Below are 21,647 nucleotides of genomic sequence, written 5' to 3'. Positions count from 1 at the left end.
TTCTCATCTGACATATTAATAAAATTGTTCTGCTTACTCCATATAATCAGGCTTTGGAAGCCAAGACTCTACTGGAACTGTGGCTAGAAATGTCCACAGTGGTCTCCTTTCTGTTCAGTCCACTCTCTGTTCTCACTGTCATTGTCTTTGACTTTTCCAATTCATAAATCATAATCTCATGCTTAAATTAAAATATTTTAAAATAAGAGTAATGATCATTACTGTAAATAGGACAGTGTTAAAAAGAAAAAAAAAGAAGAGTTCCCAATCATCTCATCCCCACCACAACATGACTGTTGCCTGTGAAATGTGGCTGGTGTGACCGATGAACAGAATTTTTAATGTTACTCAATTTCATTTAATTTAAGTGGTTAGAACTGTTTAGTTCTGCCCCATCCTTTCTAGAACGTTACTTAGAGTTGCGCTATCACTCTCCTTAATGGGTGCCTGATTGCTATCTCTGTGATCTTTTAATATAAACTACTTTAATTATAAGTGACATGTTCAATTATACTTGACTGTTTGCTTCCTTATTTTTTTAAGATGGAGTCTTTTCCAAAAACACTCACAATGTTCCCTAAGTTGTGTTTCCCAGATTTAGAATGTTTGCTAAATCCCTAGAGGCCATTAGTTAAATGTGCTAAAATCCTCCGACCTTATGCTTAAGTGAAATGCGTTTAGACCACTCTCTGACAGGTGGTGGCAATACCAGAATCCCTCACCAAATTTCCATCAAACGGGGTGTGCTTACAAGAGGGAAAGCAGGGAAGGATGGGGCTTTGGGCTTCTTCTTCTTTTTGTTTTCCCACATTCTGGATTCTACCCAGTGTCCGAGCTGCCCCTTGTTCAGCACCAAACCATCGTCCAGTTCTCTCCACGATTCACAAAGAGATCGTCTAGAGTAAGGAATATCTTCACAGACTTCTGAGATCCTAGGCTGGAAAGACCCGGGTTCTTTTAAGAACTGGCTCTCTCTTTCTGATTTCCGTTCTGTGTCTTTGCTATGTCTGCATCAAAGAAATACGACTTGTTAAAGAAGCTCCTGAGAGGTCGAGGCTGGGTCTAGAGGTCCTGAACATGCTGTAAGCTCTCCTCTGATGGTGCTTCTCAGGGTCAGGCCAGGAGAGATCTATACCGAGTGCCTAATAAGAGCATTCTCTGATGACGGGGGTCATGCCAGAAGGAGAGAGCTTCTCTCCTGAGGATGAAAGAGGCCCCTCCTACTGCCAGCAGACTACCTATGCTGCCAACTTTTAGGTGTAACCCCCCCTCCCCAATATGCTCTGCACTAGTGTATTAGTCAGGTTTCCAAAGAAACAGACACAGAATATATAGAATCATAAAAAGATTTATTAGATTGGCTCACACAGAGGCGGAAGAGTCCCGTGGTAGTTGTCTTTAGGTTGGGGAGTCAGGAAAGCCTGGAGCTGCTCAGGCCAACAAGCTGAACCTCAGAAGGAGAAATAAGGCCAATGATTCGGTCTGAATCCAAAGGCCGAAAAACCTGGAGTCTGATGTCCAAGGGCAGCAGCAGGAAGAAATGAACCTGCTGGAGGAGGATGGAAGCTTTTTGCTTCCATCTGGGCTCCCAGCCTACTGAGTGGTGACACTAGAGTAGGTCTTCCCCACTCAGCTCACAGACAGGCCAATCTGCTCTATAAACACCCTTCTAGACACATGAGGACATGGGGCTTTACCAATTTTCCAGACATCCCTGAATCTGGTCAAATGGAGAAGCAAAATGAATCCCCATAATTTGTAACTACTTACATATCTTCAGACCTGTCCTTTGCAGAGAGAGGGTCAGGGGGAGTCGGAATGTTCTGAGCAGGAAAGTGTAGCAATGATGAGAAGGTGGGTAGTCATCAGACCTCGTTTAACCTATTTCACAATAATAATAAATCCATAATAAATAATCCTTCCCTGTCTACTTCTCCACACAGCTGCTCTTCCATCCGTCCCGGGGTTAGAGACAAAAGGTCTCTCCCACATTCTTTCTCAATCTAAATTCCCTCAAAAGCAGACAAACCACAGCCCACTTGTGCAATCAGAAGTTAAATGTCAGAGCTGAGCCCAAGAACAAGAGCTACAGGAAAGATGAGTCAGAAACTAAAGGAGAAACATCTCTTTCTCCAGTTCTGTTCCCTAGTGGTTCAACTGTGTGTCCAGTTTTTAAATAGATATGTGTGCTTTTATTTTTTTTTTAAATAATAAGATGTTGCATTATATGGTGGAAAGGTAGAGGACTTGGAGTTAGAAGGCACTGAGTGTTCTGTACCCATCAATGAATATAATTCTTTTAATTCCACTTCACTGGCCATCAAAAGTAATTTTTTGATCTTTGTTACCTATTTATTTTGTGCAGACTATTATTGAGTGAAAATACTATGTTCCTTGCTTTCAGAAGCATCCTTCTCCCCACTCCCACCCAGACCATTAGTTGCTTTTTTATATGTGTTCCTGAAGCTCCTTCTGGGAAATTATATCAGTCTAAAGGTTTTCTCATTGTGTTTTCAGTTCTCGTTTCTGACACTGGAATCGCAAGCATTTTAGGAGTAGAAACTTGTTTTTCTCATTATTATGCACCATTCCTGGGTCAGTGCTCTGCTAAATGGGTGCTAAATAATTAATCCCTCCCTTTATGGTTGAAAACCTACTATGTGCAATGCTCTACGTTTTGCTGCTATGTTTTGATCAGTTAGATGCACCTTGCTGTCTTAGATCAGTCATGCCATTATAACAAAAATACCTAGGGCTGGGTAATTTAAAACAATAGAAAAAAAAATTTTTTCTCATAGTTCTGGAGGCTGTGAAGTCCAAAATCAAGGCACTGTCAGGTTCAGTGTACGGTGAGAGCTCAGTTTCTGCCTTGAGGATGGTACCTTATTGCTACACACTCCAGGAGGGATGAACAGTAGATCCTCATGTAGCAGAAGAAATGGGGGAACAGAAGGCACCCTAACTTGGTCCCTCTAGCCCTTCTATAAGGCTGCTAATTCCATTTTGAGAGTTCTGCTCTCAGGACCTAATTACCTCCTACGAGGCTCACTTTGTAATACTACCACATTGGAATTTAATTGGCTACATGAACTATGGAGGGGTCATGAGACATCCCAGTCACAGCCCCTACTGTTGTTTCTGTCCTTGACATTTGGTCCTCACCTAAAGACAAATACAGAGCCTTAAGCAGATCCACAGTGGAAGGATCATGTGGGTCTGTTTTTCCACCTACCCTGGATTTTCTGCAAGCCAACTCTCAGCTGTTTAAAAACCTCTCTCATCCCCAGTGTTGATTTCGTCCCTTGCACTGATTAATCCCTTAGCAACCCAAACCCAAAAGCACTAGAGCTCTTTCCAAAAGGTCACGGATTTACCAAGAAAATTATTCCTATGCAGACTAGGATACAATCTTTGAAACTTACTTAAAAGAAATGTTGTTTTTTTTTTAAATAGAGTGATGTTCCATATACCATCAAGAATCAGAACATTTCCTAATTATACTGTTGGCTAAATGAAAAATAAGTCCATTATAAGACCAGAAAATCCTTCTACACTTTTAGATTTCCAATTATACTCGAGCCTCTTTTGTTGCTAGGGTCCAAATACTTAAATTTCTGACCCCCTAATTTCCCAACCCCCTCTTTCTTTTGCAAGGAAGAACAGTGACGAGGCAAGAAAATGGACATGAAAACACCAACCCCCCAGGAAAATAAAAACCTTGATTGAGCAGAGCACCTAGCCTTGAAAAATGAGAAAAGAGGGAAAGCAGCAGATGAGTCTGAAGAATAGATAAATGGTAGATGTCAGATGAATCCAGCTTTTTAGAAACTCATCTTTGAAGAGTACAGGAATTCCAAAACAGCATAGCAATAGAGTGTAAAGAAGGCAGTAACATTTATTGAGGATTTACTACAGGTAAGCACTATGCTAAGTGCATTATTTCACTTAATACTTCAATTTCATACTGTGTGGCACTTTAAAACCATCTTCAAATATAATGTCCCTACTTGATCCTTCAAATAACCTTGCAAAGTATGCACGTATAGCCCCACTTTTTAGTAGTGAATGGTAGAAAAGTTGACTGATTTGCTTCATGTTACACAATGGTAATTGATAAGAATTGATACCAACATCGACCAGCTAACTTCAAACTCTTTATGCTTTTCGCTATATCACCACCATCTCTCATCCTTGATCTTCCTGAAAGACATATCCTCCCCATTTTGAGTTACTCTGGTCTCATCCTGGACATCCTTTCTACCAAAAAAAATTCTTCCTTTGGGTGTGGTACTGCATTCCTGTAATCCTGTAATCCCAACTGCTGGGGAGAATGAGGCAGGAGGATCCCAAGTTTCAGGCCAGACTGGGCAACTTAGCAAGATGCTGTCTTCAAAATAAAATAAAAAGAGCTGGGGATATAGCTCAGTGGTAGAGCTCCTCTGGGTTTAGTTCCCAATATCAGAATTTTTTTTAAAAAAAAGTCTTCCTTAAATAAGTTATTGATACTTCACCTATGAACCCCCACATTCTAAGCTTGTCTCTGCCTTGGCAATGTATCCAAATTGCTATTTCCAATTCTGCCTCCCTTCTCACACAGCACACCCTTCAGGAGGAATGTTAGAGTCTCTAAACAAGTCAAAATAACACCTGGCATTTTGCCAGGGGAATGTTAGAGTTTGTAAACAAGTCTGGATGGTGCCTGGAAAAATGCCAGAGGGAGTGGTTTGAGAAGTAACAGAAGCGAGCCATTAAGTGTGGAGATTCCTGATTGGTTGACTGATGTATCTAGTTTATGCTAATTAGATAAGCTGTGGGGAATGTATAAATACTGCTCCTGTCCTGCAATAAACGGCTCCCACTCCTGCTGTATCAACGTACACAAGTTGTTCGTCATCCCCCCAGCTATTTTGCCCAGCCAGCCGGGCTGCGGCAGAGGAAGACCGCTTCTGTAACCCCAGTGCCTAGACAGTTCTTGACATAAGACACACCTCAGGATGTTGTTTGTTAAATATAAAACTGAAAGGCATAATGAGCACATTTGTAAAGGCTTCCTGATGACTTGGTGAGTTGACAAGGAGTGTCCATTGCTCTGCTGTCCTGTGGAAGCACCCAAGTTTTAAGATGGCAGATTTTGCCCTTTTTGTCAAGAGCTCACAGAAATCTCCTGCTTCAGAAATTTCATATTTCCCTTTCATGATCTTTTTGTCTCTTGGTTTTGTAATACAATCTGTCATGTTGCTAAGCTGTCAGTATGCTGAACTATAGCAACGACTTTTCTTTCTCATGGGCTATTTCCAAACTGGTAAAGTAAGTAAAGCAGATGAAAATATAAAACTACCTGATTACATATAGAATTACCTGTAAAGTAGTGAGAGAGAGAGAGAGAGAGAGAGAGAGAGAGAGAGAGAATTGCATAGAGGTCAAGAACAAGGATCTACAGAGTCCCCGCATTCTAATTTTGACTCTGCCACTCACTAGAGTTCTATCTTCTCCATGCATCTATTTCCAGAATTTTAAAACAGGGTAATGATAGTATCTAGGGAGGTAGATGTCATTTTCCCCATCATCATAGGTTTTAGAAAGGTTAAGTAAACTGCCATGTAGTTGGTAGGTAGTAGAACTGCCCTCCTAACATCAAATCCTGTATTTCTACCATGCCGCAGAACCTGGGAAAAACAGATAGAAAGACACATAATATATCTCCACAGAGATGTAGGTATGTGTACGCATGGATATATGCACATCTACATGGCTCTGTACAAATACCCACATTAGTCCATTTGTCAAAAGTACGTTGTATGCAGACACCTTGTAGACACTGAGGCTAGAGTGGTGATTAGGATATCATAGCCCCTGCCTAATAGAGAAGCCGAGGAGTTCAAAGATGAATCAAGTTTTTACAATAAAGTGTGATACATCTTACGATGGGATAAATATGGGATGTTATAGAAACACACGTTGGTGGGTTCTAATAAAATAAAGGGGCTGGGAAGAGCTATCAAAAGAAGTAGTTTAAGCTTAAAACTTGAAGATTCAGTAGGAGTCCGTTGGATGACACTCTCTGCAAAAGAGTCTGGGAAGGGAATATCAAAAGTATATTCCAGGCAGCAGACACAGCAATTGCAAAATAAAGCAAGATACTCATTTAAATTATGGAAAGTTTAAAGAGCTGGGTCATAGGCAGGAGAGCAAGTGGAGAGATGGTAATAATCACATAATGAATGAGTTTATAAGCACACTAGAGAGTGCATATTGTAAAGACAATGAAGAGCATTTGTACATCATTAAGTAAGAGCAATGACATGATTTTACTTCTCATCCTGAAAACTCACCTTGCTAGCAGAGGGGAAAACAGATTATCAATGGGGAAGACTGGTTGGGAAGCTATTTTGAGACTAAAGAGACAGGCGATGGTGAATCAGGCTTGGGTGGAGGATGAGAGAAATTGACTGATCTAAGAAAACTGTAGGAGCTAAGATTGATGTTTCTTGGTAAGCCACTGTGTTGCATAGGCCACTGGGGGTACAGTTATCCAACACAAGGAATGGCAAGAGAGAAGCAACTGGGGAATAAGGAGACACAATGAGCTGCAATTGGGACATGTACGAGTTGAAGTGACTGCGAAATATTCAAATGGAGATATCTAGGAAATACTCATAGATTTGGAATTTGGTATAGTGGTCTGAGCTAGAGATGTATTTAGGAATCACAAATATATAGATAGCAATTTTTAAAATGTGAATAAATGAGTTTTCCCATGGAAAATGTGCAGAAAATCAGAAGTGCCCCTAAGGTAGAATGCTAAGGAGCAGCTAATGAGATGGAATCTGAGGAGAGTAATGACAATAAAAATGAACTATAAGAAGAACAAGATATGGGAAGAAGAGGGGCTCTCTGCACTAGTTTTCAAGATCTTTAATGATCAAGAGGTGCTAATGCCCCCTGGTAGATAGAAGAGGGAATGGGGATGTTAAGACCCTCAGATTTTCTCAGAAGAGGACATACAATCAATCAACAAGTATATGAAAAAATGTTCATCATCACTAGCAATTAGAGAAATGCAAATCAAAACCACTCTAAGATTTCATCTCACTCCAGTCAGAATGGCAGCTATTATGAAGACAAACAACAACAAGTGCTGGCGAGGGTGTTGGGAAAAGTGTACACTTGTACATTGCTGGTGGGACTGCAAATTGGTGCAGCCAATTTGGAAAGCAGTATGGAGATTCCTTGGAAATCTGGAAATGGAAACACCATTTGACCCAGCTATTCCTCTTCTTGGACTATAGCCAAAGGACCTAAAAACAGCATACTACAGGGACACAGCCACACATCAATGTTTATAGCAGCACAATTCACAATAGCTAAACTGTGGATCCAACCTAGATGCCCTTCAATAAATGAATGGATAAAAAAAAATGTGGCATATATACACAATGGAATATTACTCAGCATTAAAAGAGAACATAATCATGGCATTTGCAGGTAAATGAATGGAGTTAGAGAAGATAATACTAAGTGAAGTCAGCCAATCCCAAAAAAACAAATGCCGAATGTTTTCTCTGATATAAGGAGGCTGAGTTATAATGGGTTAGGAAGAGGGAGCATGAGAGGAATAGACAAACTCTAGATGGGCATAAGGGTTGGAGGGAAGGGAGGGGGCATGGGGTTATAAATGATGGTGGAATGTGACGATCATTATCATCCAAAGTACAGCTATGAAGACACAAAAAGAAAAAACAGACCCTCAGATTTAACTGCAATTGGATCTGAGATCCAGTAGCTATTATGCAGAAGAGGAAAGTGTCCCACTACTCTTCCTCTGACCCTCTTTTTGGGGGCCACAAAAAAAAATTCAACTCAGGGTTGCTGGAGGCCTCTACTCATCCCAGAAGGCTGCTGTCCATATGCATATGTGGGGGTGCTTTCACTCAATCTCCCCTCCCATCCACCAGCATTCTTAGAATGTTCTCTCCAAATTAGAAGATAGTAACAAAGGAGCAGAGGGAAAACAGTAGGATGTCCTAGATGATCTGCGGTCAGACTGGAAGACTCATGAGGGTGGGGGGCAGTGAGTTGATGGCCAACCCCATGTGTCACATGATGCTATGACCAACATCCTGTATCACAATCTCATAACAGTATCCAGAGTATCTCAGTACAGAAGTTGGAACACAAAGCGTTCTCATCTTCTAATCCCACCCCTCTGAAGATGCTGGAAATATGGTTAGGTGGATTGTAAAGGAGAGGTAACAGGTTAATCCTCAAGGTGACAAGGTCATCAGTGGGCTCTCCCCTGCTGGGTCCAGTTGCCTTTAGAGATATCCTGTTAAAGACACATCTTCAAAGAACATGTGTGAAATTATATTCTCTGAAGTTCTTGATGTCCCAGAATCAATGCCCTAGCTGAAAAGAAGACACATTTTGAAGATAGTGTAATGGTTTGTGCGAGATGTCCCCACAATTTCAAATGTGTCAATGTAGGAATATTCCGAGGTGAAGTGAATGGATTGTGAAAGCTGTGATCGAATCAATTCATCCTAGTCTTAATGGACTGACTGGGCAGCTACTGTAGGCAGTGGGGCATGGCTGATGGAGGTGGGTCACTGGGGATGTTTTCTGGAAGGGGGCATCTTCCCTGTGGACCCTTCCCTTCTCTCTCTCTCTCTTCCTGGTCACCATGAACAAAAGAGTGCTCCTCCACCATGCCCTTTTGCTATTATGTTCTGTCTCACCTCAGGCCCAAAGCCATGGAGTCAGCCCACCATGACCGAACCTCAACCATGAGCCCAAATAAACTTTTCTTTTACTAAGTTGTTCTCCTTGGGTATTTTGATCACAGTAATGCAAAAAACTGACTAAAACAGATGGTGGCTAGCATTTTTGGTCTGCTGTCTCCCTCAGAGTTTGTTAAGGGACCCTAGAACCAGCTTTTCTACTCTCAATCAGACCACAACCTGTCATCCTTCTAGTCACACTTCACCCCCACCCTCAGTCTAACAAAGGGCCAGATTAGGGACTGGTGGAAGCAACCTGGAAGCATCCTATGGTTTGGATAAGTGTCTGCCAAAGGTCCATGTGTTGAAGGCTTGGTCCCAGCCCATGGTGATATTGGAAGAAGGTGGAACCTTTACGAAGTGGGGCCTAGTGAGAAATCTTCTGGGGTTATGGGGGTATGTCTTTGGCCCACTTTCTAACTTGGTCCCTTCTCTTTATCTTTTTCACTTCCTGACCACCATGAAGTAAGCAGCTTGCTCTACCATGGGACCCCCATCATGATATACCATCTCATCACAGGCTCAAAACAAGGGGATGACTGACCGTGAACTGAAACCTCCAAAGCTGTGAGCCAAAATAAACCTTCCCTCCTTTTAAGTTGATTATCTCAGGAATTTTTGTGATAGTATTGGAAGCATGCTGTGGTGATATCTCCATCCATTCCCATTCTTTAATTTTCCACAAGCTGGAAAATCACTCAGATATGAGGCAATGCTGTGAAAAGAGTTTGCTCAGCAAACTCTGTTTTCTTTATGGATGTCTGCTTTTGCAGGAAACTAAACAATCTGACCCTGGTCCTAGAAGACAAGTAGGAAAGGAATCAGAGAGATAGCTGGATGTTTTGTTAGACCTGAAATTTTATGTGCTACCTTGCATCTGTGACTTTCGCAGGGCCCCAAAGCCCAACCATGAGTTATCTTGCTCTTGCCAAATATGCCCACCATCCAGCAGCAAAGGTTCTCCCCATCTAGTAGTTCTTGGGTCAGCTGAACCACTTAGGCAAAGGAGACCAGAAACAAGGTATACATGTCTTCTGAAGGCAGGATATGAAAAAGGCAAGAGTCTGCATTCCCATGTCAAGGAACTGTCTGGAAGTCTTGGTAGTGCCCTCCACAGAACCCATGCATGTGCCAGGGCTGGCATTTAGATGTCTGCCTCCCATAAAAATCACAAAATCAGTGTGTCAGTGACAGTGTCTGGTGTGTCAGTCTGTCATCCTCAGAGTGTCAATGACAGCCATGACAACAACTCCTAGGAGACTACAAACAAGGCTATGGATTAGATTAATAGAAACTTTTCTCTGTCCCTTTCTTTCCTTCCTCACCTCGAAACCTTGAGGAATTAAGTTATGAAGCAATGGAAGAATTTCATAGCCCAATCTCCAAGTTGCTGAAAATGATAAAAAATACTTAAACAGTAAACCCCCATATTTTTCATTGCTGCTCTCAATACAAACGGCTGAAGAAGGAGGAACATCAGAAGAACATGTCATTGTCCCCATTGGTCTTCACATTCTGCAAGGCACAACTTTAGCCATTGCCAAGGCTGGCAGAGAGAGTTAGAAGGGAACCTCAATTTTTAATAATTGAAAGACAGAAAAACATTATGGAATCGGCTCAAAATAGCAGTAAGATGCAGGAAATAGAAATTCTAAATTCTACAGAGCGTCATTGAAAACAGAAGTTGGAGGAAAAAAAATCAAACGGTTTCTATCCATCCAACTGTGTTAAAAGTGATCAATAAACTGATTACACAGAAATAGGATTTGTCAAATTGTTTAGCTCCCAATGGAGTTCACCTAGTAACATATAAGGATTTTGTTCAACCTTCAAAAGTGAGAGATTTATGCACGTTTTCAAAATTGTGTTAGTCCCATATGCTGGGGACAGTCCCTGCCATTTTATAGGTGCTCAATAAACATTTGTTGAGTGAGAACAACTGCATGGAAAAGATTGGGGCTTGGCAGCAAAGAATAGGGGTGAGCTATGAATGAAGCCTGGATCTCAACTGTGTTAGTCAGCTCCTCATCATTGTGACCAAAATACCCAACAAGAACATAGCTGGGCCTGATGACACACACCTATAATCTCAGCAGATCAGGATCCTGAGGCAGGAGAATTGCAAATTCAAAACTAGCCTCAGCACCTTAGTGAGTCCCTAAGCAACTTAGCAAGACCCTGACTCAAAATAAAAATTAAAGACAAAGGGCTGGGGATGTGGCTCAATAACTAAGTGACCCTGAATTTAATCCCTGGTACCAAAAAACAAAAACAAAAACAAAAAAAATTAAAGGTAGAAAAGTTTATTTGGACTCACACTTTTAGATGTTTCAGTCCATGGTCAGCAGACTCAATTATTCTGGGCCTGAATATATAAAATCTATAAAAGGCATGCTCCCACTGACCTACTTCCTCCAGCTAGGTCCCCCCTGCCTACCCAGTAATTAATAATTTATTTCAAGTTATTAATCCATCAAGTGGATTAGTCAGTCCACTGACTGGGTTACAGTTGGCATAATTGAATCCTTTGACATCAGAACATTCTGGCATTGTCTATCACATGAGCTTATTGGGGGACACTTCATATCCAAACCATAGCATTGTCCTTCTTACAACTTCTCCTATGCTTGCAAAAATACTTTGTTCTTACTTAGTCAAGAAAAGACTCACCCAACCAGATTTGTAGGAAAGTGGGAATCATTGAGGAAATATAAAACTTGTATGATTACTAAAATCTGTTCTTTCTCAGGTAGCCGTAGAGAAGAATGGATCGTTGACCCGGGTTTCATATCTGATATCCTTTCCCATCATTTTAATCATGTCATACCCCACCCCCAACCTACTACTAGTTCCTTTGCCAGCACTTTTAAACCTTTGGGAATACTCTCCAATCCCTGTACCTCTGAGAAACCTTTCAGAATCCAACTCCAAAATCCAGCAGGTACATCCTCACTGGGCCCGATTAAGTGTTAGACCCATCACTAGAGGAACAAAATGAGACATTCTCCAGTCTTCACCCAAGGCCCACATCTTTCCTGCACCCAGTACAGAGGCTGCATCCCTAGGACTCTTTAAATATTGGTGAGGGAGTGGTTGGAGACCTTCCTATTTGGCTTAATTAACATTCACAATATGAAGCAACTTGAACTTCTAAGTGAGTAGCCGAAGTAGTGAGATCCCAGCTGGAGACCCCAGACCCAGGTATTGACCTCCAGTTCACACCTAATTACCATGTGACCAGTCTTCATTTGGAGATCTGTGCTATCCCTAATTTATGGGCTAGTTTATCTTCTTTGACTCCTTATCTATAATCATTCTCCTCAAACTTCCTTCCCCTCTGGCAAAAGGAATATAGAGAAAGAGAAAAGAGCGTGAAGATAAGCAAAATATGGTAGTGTATAATTGTTTAACTACATATCGGTTCATTTAGCCTTTTTTTTCTTTTCTCTTATAGAAGGATTAGCTTATAAAGAATGAAGATATTTCTTCTTTCTACTATTAATGACTTAGGTTCTGTTTTAACAGGCTCTTGGAGTTCCTCCCAATGGGATAAAAGGAGATGGAAGTCCAGAGGTAGATAAAGGACAAGAAAATATGAAAGCCTGAGATCCAGAGAAGAAACATGCTCCCAGAGAGGAATTGGTATCCAAGAAGTAATGGCCAAGATGCTCTAAAGAATCACAGAAAGGGAAGGGGCATCGTTTGAGCACCTCGGTAATCCCGGGCACCTTACCAGTCAGCGGCTAACCTCCACAAGAATGAACACTTCAACACTTCACATGCCCCACATAGAGGTTCAAGCCAAGTGATCCCCAGTTTTCATCTAGCAAGGAACTTTTGATTCACCTGCACCTATCCTGCAACAAGTTCCAGCGCATGCTTTTAACTGTGTATTTTATTAGTTTAATCCATCCCCCGTTAACAGACAGTTTGGCATTAATCTTTTTCTATTACCAACAACATGGAAGTGAATAAACTTCACGTGCTAGCCCGTCCATGTGCAAGTGCAAACCAACACAGAGGAATCCTAAACACACAATGCTCAGTGAAAAAATGTAAGGTGCAATTAAGTATAAAACATAATTTTTATGAACCAGATAGTGGAGGCATATCAACACATCTTTAAGAATATATGCAAAATAGATATATATTAAATTGAATGAAATGATTGTGGGGAGGCATGAGAAAACTAAACCACTGGTATTATAACAAGAAGTTAATGGATTACTTGAATTTGATAAATCAAGAAGAGAAGTAGCATAAAAACAGAGACGTAAAATACCAGAAAACAAAGCTAAATGAATTGCCTGTAGGAACTAGGGCTTAGCAGTGAGGAGGGATAAAGAAGGAAACTGCTGTTTTTCATTACAAGCATTTTAGTATTGTTTGATTTTTAAACTATGGTGTGCATTACCTTAATAATAATAAAATTTGTAAATATAAGCAATAAACGTCAAAACTAAATAAATAGCCCTAAGAGCAAAGACATGGAAAGTAATGCACTAAGATTTTGAATTTCAAATTTTCAAATCCAAGAGAACTTTTTAAGAGTGTGTGTATATATGTATGTGAGTTCGTATGTGTGTGTGTTTGTGGGTGGGTATTTCCCTCTAGGAAAATTACATTACCATAGGTAATAAGTGAGACTGTTCTTTTCTTCATATCCTCACCAAATTAAGAATTAACTTTTTAAAAGTCTTGTAGTAGGGGATGGGAGGGTTGTTTTTGCTTTTTGTTGTTGTTCTTTTCTTTTTTGGCAGTACTTGGATATTGAACCTAGGGTTCTTTACCACTGAGTTACAGCCTCATCCTTTTTTATCCTTTTATTTGAGACAAGGTCTTGCTAAATTGCCTTGAACTTGCAAGCCCTCCTGTCTTGGCCTTCTGGGTAGCTGGGGTTTTAGGTGTCCACCACTGAACCCAGCTTCATGGAAGGCTTTTGAGGAAAGCCAGGGAATACTTGTTTCTTCAAAATGGATAGTTATAGCACTCCCCTCAAATATATATGCACACACGTGCATGTGCGCAAACATACCCCACACACTCGTTCAAGACAGGCCCAGCCACATAATTTAAGGGGTCCAGTGCAAAATCAAAATGCAGGGCTCCTTGTTTAAAATTATCAAAATGTACATTAAACCAAGTGCAGGGCTGTTCTAAACCCAGCATCCTGAGCAACTCACGGGTTGCACACCTGTGAAGCCAGTCCTGAGCTCTGAAGGTGAATAACCTGGGGTTTTCAGTCTTTAATAATAACCTCAGGTATCTTTAATCAGGTTATATGAGAAGTATACTTTGAGAAACACCACTCTAGACCTATCCATAAGAGTCAATAAAGCAAAGGAAAACATGGTGAGGGGTTTCTTAAAGGAAGTGTAGGGGGCTGGGATTGTGGCTCAGTGGTAGAGTGCTCGTTTAGCATGCATGAGGCACTGGGTTCAATCCTCAGCACCACATAAATGTAAAATAAAGATATTGTGTCCACCTAAAAAACTAAAAAATAAATACTTTTAAAAAAAGGAAATGTAGGAATTATAAGAAAAATGAAGGAAGAAAAATTGTGATAAAACAAAATTTTAACAAAGATGAAAAAGCATGTTAAGAAGGGATATCAAAAATAGAAAAGTCAGTGGAAATAATCTGATGTAACTTTCCTCTGTACATATATGAATATGCTATAGCGAATCTCACCCTCATATGCATCCATAAGACTGAGATCCTAATTAGAATAAGATATACTACGTGTTTATGTAAATATGTCAAAAATAGGCTCTACTCTCATGTGTAACTAAAGAGAACAAATAAAAAATAAATGAATTTAAAAGATGGGATATCAAAGGCAAAAATAAAAATAAAAACACTCCCCAGGGACACCATGAACAAAAGAGATGGTCCAAGAAGAGGTACCATACACCGAGAACCACGAGTTCTGATGTGGAGAAAACAGCCAAAGAAACTCTGCTTAGCTTCTTAGCCTCATCCCCATATGAGCCTGCAAACCCAAACTGGGGTCCAGAATCTATTAGGAAACCCAAGCCCACCTTTAGGGAAGCAAAGACTTCCCCAGGGATATGAGTCTGCACAAGGCAGGAAGACCAAGAATTTTCCCCTGCTGAATCTCCCCTTTTCTGTCTCATGTTTAAAAATTTTAGAAAAAAAAATAAATTTAACAGAGTTTATTCAACAAAGAATTCAGCAACCCTCTAAACTGGAAGAAATTCAGAGAGCCCCATTCCAGCAGGATGAACAGCAAGCTTTTGTAAGCTGAAAATGGGAGCAAAGTAATGACTTGATTGGCATTTGACTTATTGGGGTATGGTTTGGTGTTATCACCAGTTGTTTAGGTGGCTGTCTGTGATAGGCTGAAATTCTAATCAAAATTAATCGGTTATACCACTGTGGGAATCAGTATGGAGGTTCCTCCAAAGACTGGGAATGGATATAACCCAACCAAGCTATACCATTCCTCAGTATTTATCCAAAAGAACCTAAGTCAGCTAAGTCACACACATATCCACGTTTATAGCAGCAGTACAACTCACAATAGCCAAACTGTGGAACCAGTCTAGGTGTCCATCAGTGAATACACACACACACACACACACACACACACACACACTAGAGTTTTATTCAGTCATAAAAAAAAAGAATAAAATCATGTCATTCACAGGAAAATCAATAGAATTTGAAAGCATTATGTTATACACAATAATCCAGGCTCAGAATGTCAAGAAACTTGTGTTTTCTCTCATGTGGAAGTTAGAGAAAATAAAGGATAAAAAGAGGGGGCTCTCATGAAGATAGAAGGGAGAGCATAGAACAGAGAAAGGAGACCAGGGGGAGGAAACAGGGAGGTACTGGGAAAGGAAATTGGCCAAATTATGGCATGTGTATGTATGAATATGTAACAACAAAGCCCACCATACTGTACAATTGTAATGCACCAATAAAAAATGCTCTTAAAAATTAATCCACTATAAAGAATGCTTCTGAGTTTCAGTTTGCTGTGTAAGGTTACCAGATACAGAGACAATCCCAGGTTAATGGCCTCCTGCTTATTTTTCTGGAACATATAGACTGATGTTCATGGGAACATCATGGTCCAGCAGGCCAGGATAGGATGCCCTTGAAGTTAGGCTGCATTGGAAGCTGGTGCCTGAAACAGCACAGATGTACCTCACCGGAGGAAAAAAATAAAAGCACAGACTTTTTCTATTCTTTTCCTGGAAACACTGACTACCCTGTAGGCAAGTTGGGTTTGGGGAGTTTTATGCTTTGTTTTGTTTTCCAAATCGCATACTTTTTTAAATGTCTGATTATCATAAATTACTTAAGAGATTACTTAATCCACTGCTAGCACCTTGAAATCATTTGCCTTCAAAGACCTCAGGAGAAGTGGCCACAGGTTATTTTTACCACAGAATCATTTACACATAAATCATATTTACAGAAGATTACCTGTATCACCTATTTGAATTTCTCCACCAAGCAAGATTCCCTGCAGGCCTGGAGCTGAAGTATGAATATCTTGTTCCTTTGCGGTCTCAAGCTGTCAGGACATATTCTACCTCCCACTTTAGTTTCCCTTTTTTTTTTCTCTGAGTGCTTTGCCTTCATATACACATCATTTGCTGTCTTAATTCTTTGACAAATAGGAATATTTCCATCATCTTTCACGCCTATTGAGTTCTCTTCCCTGCGGTGTTTTCAGTTTGGATCGCCATACTATTTTTGCATATATTTTTCAGACTTGCTTCATATGGTATGTTGCAATTTTCCTTAAAGTCAACTTCCTTATACAGAAGTACTTCTAGACTTCAGAGGAAGGGGTGTCTAACATTGAAACTGTGCAGAACTGCAGGGTTGGAAAGAGGTTGTGACTAGGTTATAATAAACATAATAAAAAGGAGAATTTTTATTTTATATAATTCATATAATAAAAATGAGAATCATATACACAATAAAATCACTTTCGAGCCCACCCTAACTCACTAACACTAAAGAAAAGACAAGAATACCTTCAAAGACAAAGATGTATTTTCTTTAATGATAACGCTTTGAGTTTTGATGTAATTTGTGTTTTTGTTTTTGTTTTGTTTTTTTTTGGAAGACTGACCTTAACATTGACTGTGATGTAACTTGACATAAATAAAAATATATGCACATAATACCCTGGCCCATAAAACAAAGGCATACAAAAGAAGACAGGATAGTACTAAGAAATGAGAAGTATGGTTCTGATTATTCGAAGGAAAGAGACCGTGGTGATCCTACCTAGTGCTCACCTACCCTCTTATACAGAAACCCTCACGAGACACACATAGATAATGAGCCAGTTGTGTTCATATGCCTGAGTAGAGACTTGTCAGATGGAGAAGGAACCCAGACAATATGAGGTTATCATCACAGGTCAAGCTAGGCTTTGGGGGACATTAAGTTGAAGTAGAAAGACAGTGATAGACAGGTAGAGAAGCAGAGAGGTATCACATAACCGGACTGTTTCCATGACAAATAATCAGGCAAATCCTGTAACTCTACCTTCACTTCATTCTTTATATAAGGAAACTGAGACCCAGAGTGGTTAAGTGACATAGTCAAGGTCAGAAAGGTTGCTATGAGCAAGCTCCATATTGTCACCCAGATTCTCTGCTGTCCACCACAGCACTCTTTTCAGGTTTACCTGAGCTCCTGTGAGCAATAGATTCGAGTTCTGAAAGCCTGCAAACCAGGGAAGGACAATAGATGTGGTTGGAGAATATAAATAAAAATGGTGTATCAAAATCCAGAGTAGAGACACAAGTCAAAGGAAGAATCCATAAGCAAAGATGATGAAGGATGTAAATGAATTAAAAGTAACTCCAACTGTTCAAAACTAATGGAAGTTTTTACTCCATCATTTGGATACTGTGTTAATTATGAGGTCAAGAAGTTGAACAGGGAATGGTCCACCCAACTTCTTGAAGTTTCCGTCTCATGTGGAAATCGAAGATAATATTTCTTGTTATATTTCCCAAGGTTAAGATATAAAATAACTTATATAACAAATATTTCTTGATTATTTTCTATAAATTATACTACTGGGAATATGCAATATAGACATTAATCCTGCCTTGAACACATTTGCAGTTTTGTATTGCATACATGAAAATGCCTTATAAAATTAAGCTACCCCACAATTTATTATAGTTATTATTTTTACAACTATTATAAGGGAATTGGTAAAATGATTGACACTATCAAAAATTTTAGAAACATTAGGAATAAAAAATTATCTTTAGGGACAGTAGAGAGTTACTGATAGAAAGATAAGATGAAGAATTTTGGTTTCCAAAATGTTTAGATGACAAAGACCTACAACTGGAAATAAGGAATATAATAGACATTCAGCAAGTATATCTGAAGTGAGTAAATGAAATTAATTAATTCATGAAGATTGTTAAGGGAAATATTCCTGATGAATCAGGACATGTAGAGTTACCACTTAAGGAAGAAAACAAAATTAGAAATGTAGATTTTAGAGTCACAGTTATAACTAACATTTACTTAGTGCTTTTCATCTATTGAGATTGTTCTAAGTGCTTTACAAAAATAAACTCACTTAAGCCTAACTAGAATGTTATTATAGTTCTCATGTTGCAGGTGATGAATGAAACAGGAAGAAGATAAGGATTTGTGCACATCACACAAGGCAGTCAGTCAGCACAAGTTCAAGAACCTGACTACCATGTTCTTGGTAGTGTGTTCTTGGTCCTGCAACAAAGAAATGATAAATGACCAAACGATTTCTTATAGCAAAAAAAATGTAGGACAAAAAATATCAAGAGTCCATGTAGGTTCATGGCTATGCAGAGAGAATAGGGTCAGAATTGGGAAAAGCAAACAAGGTGATACAGTGGAGGCGGAGGCCAGAATGGATTTTTGTTCTTATAGGAAAACAAAGTCCAACCTGTGTATGTAAAACAGAGGGAAGTTAATGCAGGAAATTGGTTAACCAAGTAATGGAAATGCTGAAAATATCAGCAGGATACAATGAAGCAGCCCAGTGATTAACAACATCAAGAATCTATTACTAACTCAGATGGCCAGAAAAAACAATGTCTTAGCTTGGCTTCCCAGCTCCCTGCCAGAACCCCCTGCAATCCAAGCGTGAGACCACAGCTCATATGCAAGCCGTTTATTTAGAAAGTGATTTCATGGAGCTATATCGAGGCACCTGGGAGAATGATAATAGGAGACAAATCCAGGGTAAGGACAGGTTGTTGAATTACTGCTTTGGACCTCTAAGGCTCACTCCCACCCAGGATCTTTGGAGAAACACATACAAGACTCAGGACTAAGTGGAGATCTTCCAACTCAGGACTGAGTGGGGAAAGTATTTTTCATCAGCTTCCATTCCTCATTTGTGAAGGGTCACCTTGGGGAGGTTGATGTCCTGCTTTTCCTAGATGCCCATTGTTGCTTGCCCAACAGGTTTTTAGAAACCTCGACAGTGTGGTAGAAATTCCAGGACAGAAAGTGGAAGATGTGCTAGAGCTTGAGTTGAGACCCTGTGAGCTTGGGGCAAGTTGAAATTGCCTAGAACCGTCCACCACAGCTGAGCTGAAATCAAAGCCTGGCCTAAAGGATGTGAGTTAGGGCACTTATGAGGCCTGATACAGAAGTGTTCTCAGAACCCAGAGGTTGGGACCACCCAGTGAAGGCTGGGATTGGAATGGGAGCCCTAGGAGATGCTACCCAAGCTTGAATGAGAGAGATGAACACTCTCACTTCTCCCTTCCCTTCACTTCCAAACTTCCATTGTCCAAAGCCACCAGAAGCCAGCTGACACAGAAGCCTGCAATACATCCTCCCACTCTGTGGCTTGCCTTTTTACTTTGCAAAGAGTGTCTATTGATGAATGTTCTTTTTTGGGGGGGCGGGGGTCATACAATTTTTCAGTCTTTCCTTTACTGTTAGTGCTTTCCATATCCTGTTTAAAAAAAAAATCTCCCCCCACCACCAACCAGCCACAGAGGTCATGAAGATGTTCTCCCATGTGATCTTCCAAACGATTTATCATTTTGTCATACACAATTACTTCTACAGTACACCTAACTTTACTTTTAAATATAATCTGAGGTCAGGATTGGGTTTCATATTTTTCTAGTTGGATAATTAGTTGATCCAGGAGAACTCATTAAGGAAAACATCTTTTCCTACCATTTTTCCAGTGTCACGTTATCATAAATCAAGTGTCCATATACTTATTGTATGTTTCTTTCTAGTTTCTGTTCTATTTCATTGATCTACCTATCCATATGTCAATATCACAGTGTCTTAATTTCTGTTACTTTAAAAATAAGCCTTGAAATCTGGTAGAATAATCCTCTTTTTACTTAAAAACTTTCACAATTCTTCTCGACCTTTGCATTTTTACATAAATTTTAGAACCAGTTATTAATTTCCGCAAAATAAACTCTTAGAATTTTTAGTGGTATTCCATTGAAACTGGGAACTAATTTGGGAAAAGGTGACAAGAGCTTCATATCCAATAATGTTCTTTAAACTTCTAAAAATCAATCAGAAAACTTCAAGAAATCCAAAAAAAAGGGGGGGGGGTCACCTGAATAGGCCCTTCACATAAAAAGATATCCAAATTGAAAATAAACATGTAAAGATGTGTTCAACCTTAGTAGTGATCAAGGAAATCAAATTTTAACCACAATGAAGTATCACCATACACTTGCCAAAATAGTTAAAATTTCAAAAGCAGGCAATGCCCAGAGCTGGGGAGGTGGAGCACCTGGGATTCTTAGGCACTGTTAGCAAAAATGGAAAATGGTATATAACAACTTTGGAAAATGATGTGGTAGTTTCTACTAACTGTGAATATATGTATGTATCCTGTGACCCAGCAATTTTTTAGGTATAACCCAAAACGCATACATATTTTCCCATAAATGTGTACAATAGTATTCATTTGAATAATCATCCCATTAGCCAAATAATGGAAAGTTTCCACATGTGCATTAACAGTAGAGTGGATAAATTGTGCTTGAATTACACATCAGAACATGCAATAAGAATGAATAGATTACTAAATAGAACAATATGAATAAACCTCACAAACATCCTCTTGAGGAAAAGAAAGACACGAATCAATGCAAACTGATTCTATTTTATATATAGTTCAAAAATCAGCATAATCAATCTATGATGTTAGAAGTTAGGATAGAGGTGCCAGCAGCAGTGGAGCACACCTATAACCCCAGCAGCTTGGAAGGCTGAGGCAGGAGAATCCCAAGTTCAAAACCAGCCTCAGCAACTTAGATGGATCCTGTCTCAAAATAAAAAGGGCTGGTAATGTGGCTCAGTGGTTAACTGCCCCTGGGTTCAATACCTGGTACCCGCTAAAAAAAAAAAAGAAGTCAGGGTAGTGGTAACTGGTATATGATAACTGGTATGATCCAAAATCAACCATAGAGAAAATAGAGGGTAAGTCTTTGGGAGGAGACCAGAATTCTTCTGAGATACTGAAAGTGGTCTACCATATTTTTTACCTAAGTGGAGTTACATGGGTCTGTTCACGTCATGATAAAATGCATCAAGCCATGCACCTCTGATTTGTGTACATGGCTATATGTGTATAACAGTTTCATTTTAAACCTTATTTACAAATAGCTGATGCTTGTAAAATACTAAATACAGTGATTGACACATCAGAAACTTAATAAGTATTAGCTATATGAATAAAATAATGGAAGCTGGACAATATGGATTTTTAGCAGTTTGGATCTTTGATTTCCTTTATCAATACCCTGTATCCAAGGCTACAATTGAGAGATGTAAAGTGGGAGAGAGATGCTGCCCAGGGGAAAGCTGTTGGAGCTC

At 39.7% G+C, this 21,647-nt stretch overlaps 1 long non-coding RNA gene across 4 annotated transcripts in view; it reads right to left on the bottom strand.

Moving 5' to 3' along the window:
• Positions 1-1,365: 1,365 nt before the first annotated feature.
• The window catches only part of LOC107147521, a 147,785-nt gene continuing 127,503 nt past the window's right edge, over positions 1,366-21,647 (bottom strand). For all 4 annotated transcript variants that reach the window (XR_007350123.1, XR_007350124.1, XR_007350122.1 and 1 more), the window contains 2 exons: positions 1,771-1,881; positions 1,366-1,549 (listed from right to left, as the gene is read on the bottom strand). This is a non-coding gene — a long non-coding RNA (uncharacterized LOC107147521). The remainder of the gene's footprint in view (positions 1,550-1,770; positions 1,882-21,647) is intronic.

This window comes from Marmota marmota, unplaced genomic scaffold (assembly GCF_001458135.2).
Source record: "Marmota marmota marmota unplaced genomic scaffold, marMar, whole genome shotgun sequence".
Taxonomy (NCBI): domain Eukaryota; kingdom Metazoa; phylum Chordata; class Mammalia; order Rodentia; family Sciuridae; genus Marmota; species Marmota marmota.
Note: the sequence above shows the minus strand (reverse complement) of the source record. Positions and strands in the feature narration are given on the sequence as shown.